Source organism: Lactuca saligna, chromosome 8 (genome assembly GCF_052625555.1).
Source record: "Lactuca saligna cultivar CGN05327 chromosome 8, ASM5262555v1, whole genome shotgun sequence".
NCBI lineage: Eukaryota > Viridiplantae > Streptophyta > Magnoliopsida > Asterales > Asteraceae > Lactuca > Lactuca saligna.
In genome coordinates, this window is record NC_136424.1 from 95,839,055 (window position 1) to 95,847,548 (window position 8,494).

General features: G+C 36.1%; 1 long non-coding RNA gene across 1 annotated transcript; it reads right to left on the minus strand.

Moving 5' to 3' along the window:
• Positions 1–5,408: 5,408 nt before the first annotated feature.
• LOC145010771 (uncharacterized) lies at positions 5,409–8,253 on the minus strand. Its single transcript, XR_013663897.1, has 2 exons — positions 5,820–8,253; positions 5,409–5,745 (listed from the first exon to the last, which is right to left on the minus strand). It is a non-coding gene; the product is annotated as an uncharacterized LOC145010771 (long non-coding RNA).
• Between the last annotated feature and the right edge of the window lie 241 nt (positions 8,254–8,494).

The window sequence follows — 8,494 nt, forward strand, 5'->3', positions numbered from 1 at the left end:
GATTCTTATTCCTAGAATCACTCCCGCCTCCCCAGTATCCTTCATAGATAATTAACATGAAAAAAAAAATATTTAGTCATATCAACTTATCATTGATCAGTTCAAAGATCAACACATCATCCATATGCATGCATATGATTATTCCTTTACCAGACTCATCAAATTTACTATATACACACGTGCCTGATTGATTTAATTTAAAACCATTAGTCAAGACCACATCATCTAGCTTGTGATGCGACTGTTTAGGCGATTTTTTCAACCCATACGACTTAACCAATTTCCACACTTGATGCTCATTACTAAGCATAACAAAACCCTCAGGTTGTTGCATATAAACCTCTTCCTCTAAGTCACTAATCAGGAATGTTATTTTAATATCAATTTGGTGAATAACTAGATTACGAATTGCAGCCAAGGAAATCAACAATCTAATAGTTGAAATACAAGCTATGAGTACATAAGTATCAAAGTAGTCAATACCAAGTTTTTGTATAAAACATTGAATAATCAACCAAGCCTTAAATTTTCCATTTGATCCATCTACTTTCATTTTCCTTTTGAAAATTCACTTACAAGCCAATAGTTTGCATTTGAGATGAAGATTAGATAAAACTCATGTGATACTTCCCATGATAGAATCCAGTGGCGAAGCTACACAAGGCGTTAGGGGTACTATTGCATTCCAAAAAAAAATTGTTTTATATATTCTAACACCATGTTTCGAAGCGTTTCCCATTTCGGGGTGGTGATCAAGGATTGGGTATTAGCAGAATTAGGACCCTTGAAGAAAGTTTTAGACCCATTTGGACGTGGGTAATGTTGGTTATCTGATGAAAGTGGTCGCTTTGTGTTTTAGAGGCCAAGGGTATCGGTAAAGGCGTTGGTTCGGGCCTTTTATGAAATTTGGATTTAAATTTTGTTGGCTTTCAAACTAAATAAAGTTTATAGAAGTGTAGGGCTTCTCGTTACCTTTTTTGGATATAAAGAACGTCGAAAACGGATAAGGGATGCAAAATTTATGATCATTTGAAGTTAAAAGGGTTTGGACCAAACCATGCACCCATGGCGTACAAGGGTGGTATGCATGGCTTACACAGGAATTTGGATGCGGGAGCATTTAGGAATGCCCTGCGTTCCCCAAGGGAACATGTTGCGTTCTTCAGGCCAGATTAAAACCCTAATTTAGGGTCTTGGACCCTATTTAAAGACCTTAACTTACCTCGAGCCCACGTTTCATTCAGCCTCCATCCTCTCTAACCCTAAGATCAAAACCCAAGCCTCCATTTGAGTATTTCTTGAGCTTTATTGTGGTTTAAGTGTGTTTGGGTGCTTAAGGAAGAAAAAAGGAGTTTCTTGAAGAGTCATTGATTGGCTTGGAGCTTTTGGAACCAAGCTTTATTCAGATAGATCTAGCCTTTGGAGGTGTAAATTCGTAACCTTGATGGTTTTCTCATACAGATTTTCTTGGGCCTTGAGTTGTTATGTTTTGGTACCTTGAAGAAGAAAAAACTTGGAAATCAAGCCTTGGTTGGAGTTGAGCTTCTAAATCTAGATTCTTCATCACAATTGCAAGCCACTAAAGGTATAAAGTTTTCATCTTGATGCTTCTTTATCATAAGATCTAAGTTAGGGCTTGAATTATGCATTTTATGGTCTTTTAAGGCTCTTTGTGAATTTGGGTCGCTCCAAGAGCCTAGGATTGTAGATCTTGCATTTTTCGAGTTGGATTTGATATAAAGTTGGAGTCTTGATGCATTAAGTACTCCCATGCTTGAGTTATTAGTCACTTTGTGAAGTTTAAGTGCTTGAAATCATGATTGGACCTTTTTAGCCATACAAAGGCTTAAAGCCTTTGACTTTATGGATTAAGTCTCTCAGGTTATGCTATTTTGAAATTTGGATGTCATGGCTTAAGGTATTAAGACCTTGGGGTGAATTTTTGGTCAATGGTCGGGGACGCCACGCGTTCATCTCGGGAGCACGGCACGTTCCGGCAGGCGGTCCTGATCCTCGGTCAGGTGAAGAACACCGAGCGCTCCACCAGGGAACGCGGCTCATTTGTCTCCTCAGTAAGCTTTTGGTCTTGGACTCTTTTGGAATGGGCTTCGGTTGGGATGGGTTGTTTCTTAGACTATGAAGTATCTGTTTGAGCTCTGGTTGGGCCTCATGACTTTAAGTGGGCCTTAGGTTGGTTTAGGCCTTGATTTGTGTTATTGGGCCATTAGTGGGCCTTGGAGTCGGGACTAATGAGTTGATACAACAGTTAATGGATTATGGCATAATTATTAATTGTGATTTATTTGTTGTTAGTGTGGGATTTCCGGTTCGGCAGCCGAGTTGTAACACCCCAAATTCTAGAGGTGTTGTTAAAGGGCTTAAATTGTAAATTAAGGAAAGGGACTCGACGAGTAGGCATGCTTACTCACCGAGTCGGAGAGGGATTTGTTGAGGGTTTAAGTGGCCAACTCGCCGAGTCGGCGGCTTGTACTCGACGAGTTGGTGCTGAAGGGAGAAAACCCTAATCACGGGGGTTGTGCCCTATATAAAGCACATTATAACCCACCCTCAGCCTCTTTGTTACCCTTTTGGGATCCAGAAGCTCTAATTTCGTTTGTGAGAAGACTTGGAAGCAAATTGGTGTGATTTGTGAAGGGATCTTGAAGATCAAGAAGACTTGAAGAGATCCGGATTATACTTCAGTGGGAGGTCATTTTGGAGGTAAGGAATCGTTATCCTTGGCCTTCTCCTTTCTAGTTCCATTTTCATGGTGTTTTAGGGTTTGGTTGGAGAAATATTGTTGAGATCTTGAAGCACGAGTTAGATCTGGAAGTGAAACTCCAGATCTGAGTTCTATATGGATCATTGATGCAAAAAGCCTTTCTAGTTGTTATGCAAAAGCCTTTCCCCAAGAGTTAAGTCCCTTTCTAGCTTGGTTTTTGGTATTATGGGGCAAGAAGCACGTAAAGGTAGCAACTTTATGTTACTAATGGACCTTAGAGACTCTATTGTTTGGAGCAAAGGAGTAGCTATGTGACTCGAGATTATGGGAATGCACCTATGGACTCGACGAGTCTGGGAGATGACTCGGCGAGTCGGGTTAGAGATCAGACATTGAGTCGCATGGGTGACTCGGAGAGTCTTATGATGATGAGCTTGGACTCGACGAGTTAGAAGAACAACTCGGCGAGTCTATTGAAGATTGTTGTGAACTCGGCGAGTCTGTTCTTGGACTCGGTGACTCTGCTCGCACAACCTAACCTCTTTCAGTTAAAGCCTTGGATTAGTGATTCGGTTAGGGACTTAGTGATTTGGTCAGGATGAAACTCAGAGATCGTTGGACTCGACGAGTCTTGGGGCGACTCGGCGAGTTAAGTTGTGGTATGAGAGTTTACTGAATATGAGAACTCGGCGAGTCGGCGGGCTGACTCGGCGAGTAGAGTCAATCAGGAAGGTTGACTTTGATTGAGGACTTTGACTTTGAACTTCAGGGGTATTATGATAAATTGTATATTTATGCCAATGGTTATTGATGGATAATGGTTTTTGAACGAATTAAAAGGTTTTAATTTGGCTCGAATTTTATGGTCATTACACGAGTGTTATTGATTAGCAGCAGATCGAGGTGAGTCTCCTCACTGAGTTTAGCGGTTCGAATGCACCAATGCCGGCCCATGTTTATGCTATGTTAGTATGCTAGCTGTATGCGTGACTCTTGTATGTGTTATGTGTTTATGTGCTTACTGAGCGAGCTCGATGTCGAGCGGGGCCCAATGACCATTTTGTATGCTATATATCTTTGTAATTATTGCATGTGTTTATGTTTACTTGATATATGTTATATATATATATATATATATATATATATATATATATATATATATATATATATATATATATATATATATATATGTTGGGCAAGTCCCAATCTATTACCGAGCGGGGCCCGATGCCGGACGGGGTTCGACGACAGGGCGGGGCCCATTACATGTTTATTTGTATGTATGGTATGAGGTATCTTAGGGAACTCAGTAAGCTTTGTGCTTACGATTTTCAGTTTATGTTTCAGGTACTTTGGTTTTCAAATGGAAGAGCTAGGGATGATTGTAGAGCACACACCACATGTTTCCGCATTCTGTGATTTACTCTGATTCGATGATGTTTTGTTAAATCTTGATTATCTTGGTTTATGTAACTGATATGTGTTAGCGATTTATTAATCTAAGGACGAAAATATTATGTCATTATTTGTGGGATGTTAAAGATATATAAAAAATATTATTTGTAAAAACGTTCTATGTTATTGTACCCCCAACTAAAAATATTATACCATGTTTTTTTTAATGGTCGAGATTGGATAACTACATAGAATATATATTGACAATGTTTGTAACCTCATATCATAATTCATGGCTCCGCCACTGATAGAATCCATCTCATCATTAATTACGTCTTTCTAGAAAGCAAAATCTTGAGATTTCATTGCATCATGAAATGTTTTGGACCTTCATTTTACAATAAAACAATAAGAATGTTGATTTGCAATTTCATCTCTAGAAGCTGTAACCAGATAAAGCTGAAAATCAGGACTAAAATATTTAGCCTTTCTTTATGTTTTGCTTCTCTGAAGCTCAAGTGAACATTAGAGTTAGGTACAACTTCAACTTCCTTATTAAATCCATTAGATCTAGGAACCATATCATTTGATCTAGGTATGGTTGAAAAACGATTTTTATCAAAGAATGCATCTCTTGATTCTATGACATAAATAATTGAAACATAACCATTAGGTGCTAAAACAAAGAACCTATAAGCCATAGATTTACCCTAAAACTCATCACTCAATTCTAAATATGACAATATAAAATTACATTTTCCTTTCTGATATACCATTTTGTTGAGGGGTATATGTAGTTGTAGTTTCTTATATGATTCCTATTGATTTAAAATAAGTAGAATCATAATATTCACCACCTCTACCAGTGCAAAGCCTTTTTAATAATTAATTTTGATGCAACTCAACTTCAGTTTTATAAATTTTAAATTTAGCAAGGGTTTCATCCTTAGAATGTAATAAGTATACATAACAAAAACGAGAATAATCATCTATAAATGTAATAATGTATTTCTTATAACATAATTCATTTTTATATCTGGAAAATCATGTATGTTAATCTTAGTTAGCATACAAGTTTTGTACTTTTCTATATTTATGTCAAAAGTTGGTATTTAGCCATTTTTAGACGTTTCAAGCATTTGTTTATAATGTACATTTTCTTAGCGAGCATGCCAAAGACAATAATCATTTATACTAGAACAAGCTATATATATATATATATATATATATATATATATATATATATATATATATATATATATATATATATCGATTCTGCAACATTGTCATATAAATATATCACACTTTAGGAAAATATCTAAATCCTACAAATGTATCACACTTTGATAAGATATACATATCATCTTCATATACTTGTTTATAATCACACTTATTTAATACCAAGTTCTTTCTAATCTTAGAAACATATACAATATTTCTAAAAATAAGATTTTTTTGAGAACTTAAAACTAGACACACTGAACCACGACAAAAGTCAAAGCTTTATTATGGTCTCCCATATAGAGTACTGATCCATCATCTACTACTTCAAAATCTTTGAACAAGTGACAAACTTTACATACATGACTCGTCGCTCCCAAGTCTACACACCATGTGTGATCATCATCCTGCACATAATATGCTTTAGGAATCAATTTTACATGATATATAACAAAAGTAGTTCTAAAAGTTAAAGTCTAACCTTGTTGTGGTTGTGGACCTTGATCTTAAGATCATTGTCTAGATGTGCTTGCACCATTCTTGTTCTTTCTCAAACCATAATCATGTTTCAAGTGACCAGATTCGTTGCAATTCCAACACACGAGTTTTGGTTTCTTGTTGGAACCTTTGTGATGGTCATCTTTCTTCTTTCTCTTTCCTTTGTTATTTTTTTTTCATCTTCCACCATATTAACAAAAGATCCATGAACATTTTTTCCTTTAATTTTTCCACTTTCTTAAACCCGAAGGCCCTATTCAATTCATAAGTGACTGCCAAGTTGTATAAGAGACAACTCTTACTTTTGTAGTTTCAAAATGTGCTTGAAATCCTTCCATAATGGGGGTAACTTGTCTATAACAACTTGAGATAGAAATAGACTCGTCCATTTTCATCTGGTGTTGTTCAAATTGTCCCAGAATTTGCATGAGCTCATTGTAATGTTCAATGATAGGCCTCGAATCCACCATTTTCTCTAAATTTTGTATGTTTACCCACTAAAGTGATCATTGTGCATGTTTGACTATTTATATCAAGTGGTACATTTATGTTTATTCTGCATGCTTATGAGTGGTTTATTATCAAGATTATTGATATGGATGTATATGATTTCACCTTTGTTGCATAAATATATGCAAAATGGTTTTTTTAATTGTCTTGGGGAGTTGGTTATTTTTCCAAATAGTGAAAGACTTGTTTATATATGATCTCCTTAATTGTTATTTAAACCTTGCATACTTCTATTTTTATTACATCATCATTATGAGGTACTCCATTTGAGGGTAGGCGTATCTATATAGGATGATAATTTTGTACACAATACTTTTGAACCATAAACGAGGGTGATAATTTTGTACACAACACTTTTTAACCATAAACAACAATTTATGCTTTATAGTAGTACAATACATTCCTCTAAAGCATAAATTACTGTGTACAGCTAAAATTATTGTGTACAAATCACTCCGCATTTGTATAAGGAGTTTGTTTCCCATATATTGGGTTCAAAGAGGGAAGTTGGGTGTCATTTTACTATTTTAATGTTCAAAAAGGGAAGTTGAGTGTCATTTTACTATTTTAATGTTTTCGGTTGTGGTTGATATTTTTATAAAATCATTTTTATAAAAAAAAACGTAATTATATTTGTCATCGTAAAAAAATCGAGGGCATTTGATGCAAGAATTTAACATTAAAGGGGTGTGTGTGTGTTCAAATTACTCGTGGAGAACTCATTTTCACTTATATAAACAAAAACCATAAAAAGAAATTATGTAACAGACAAAAAAAGTTAACTTTAATGTGTAGGGTTGTTGGGGTATGAAGTCTTGTCCAACACATGGAGCACTTGGAGTTGCAAGTGAGCATCAGGAATCACAAGTAAGCACTTGGAGGTACATGGAGCACTTGGAGTTGCAATAGAGCATTAGAAATCAACATGGAGCAATTGGATTTCATGAAGCATGTGACAAAGGAACGACCGATTTGAGAAGGGAATTAGTCATCAGACAAAGGAACAAATCTTCTAATAAGGGGTATGGAGCACCTATGAAGGGAATAGAGCATCTTGTGATGCTTCGTGATGAAGGTGCACCATATGTGTTCCTTTTTTTAGCCATGATATCCTTAGATGAGCCACTCCTTAAAGATGCTCACGTGATGATGCTTACAAGTGATGCTCATGGAAGATGCTCGTGGATGATGCTCATAGAAGATACGCATGTGATATGCTCACGAGTGATGCTCATGGAAGATGCTCACGGATGATGCTCATGTGATGATGCTCATGGGTGATGCTTATGGAAGATGCTCACATATGATGCTTATGGAAGATGCTCACGGATGATGCTCATGGAAGATGCTCATGAGGTTGAAGATTCCGGAAGCGTCTACATGGCCTTCTGTGATTTGATGAAAATTAGGGTATCCCCTTTACAGGCTAATTAGGGATGGGCTTGGTCCATCAAAATTAGGGTTTTCCATGCTTTCCTATAAATAGGCATATATCCCTATTCAGTATTCTTTGTGCGAGTGCTTGTACACAATAATTTCAAAAGAACGGTCATTGTGATGTTGAGTGCAAATCTCTCTCTCTCTCTCTCTCTCTCTCTCTCACTCACTCACTCTCTCTCTAACCTATGGATGCAGATCACATTGACCGAACCACGTTAAATATTGTTTTTGGTTTTTGATTTAATTTTTTAAGAAGTTTTATTCCGCAAGTTTCACCAAAGTTTGTTTGACGTTTGTTAGAAGTGCTTAACTTGTTTTGTTGTCATCCCAACAACCAAGGGTAACCCATTTGTTATCAACACTCTACATATAGCATGATGGCGATACCTTAAAAATATCAAAATAAAGCTTCGATCAAAACAGATATCTACATAGGAGGGGGGGGGGGGGGGGGGGGGATAAGGCACAAGTAAAACATTTTTAACCTAAGATGTTCTTGTTTTGATATAGAAAAACAGATAAATATGACTCGGAAAAAAATATTCTTATAAGTTACACGATTAGCTTTTTAAGAAGTTAAAATTATATGGTTTTAGCTCAAATATATATTTTTTTATTATTTATAAATTTCATATTAATTCGATTACAAAAAACCTCAAAAATTGTCATTGTGGTTTCTCGAAATCTAGGATATAGTATTATAGTCTA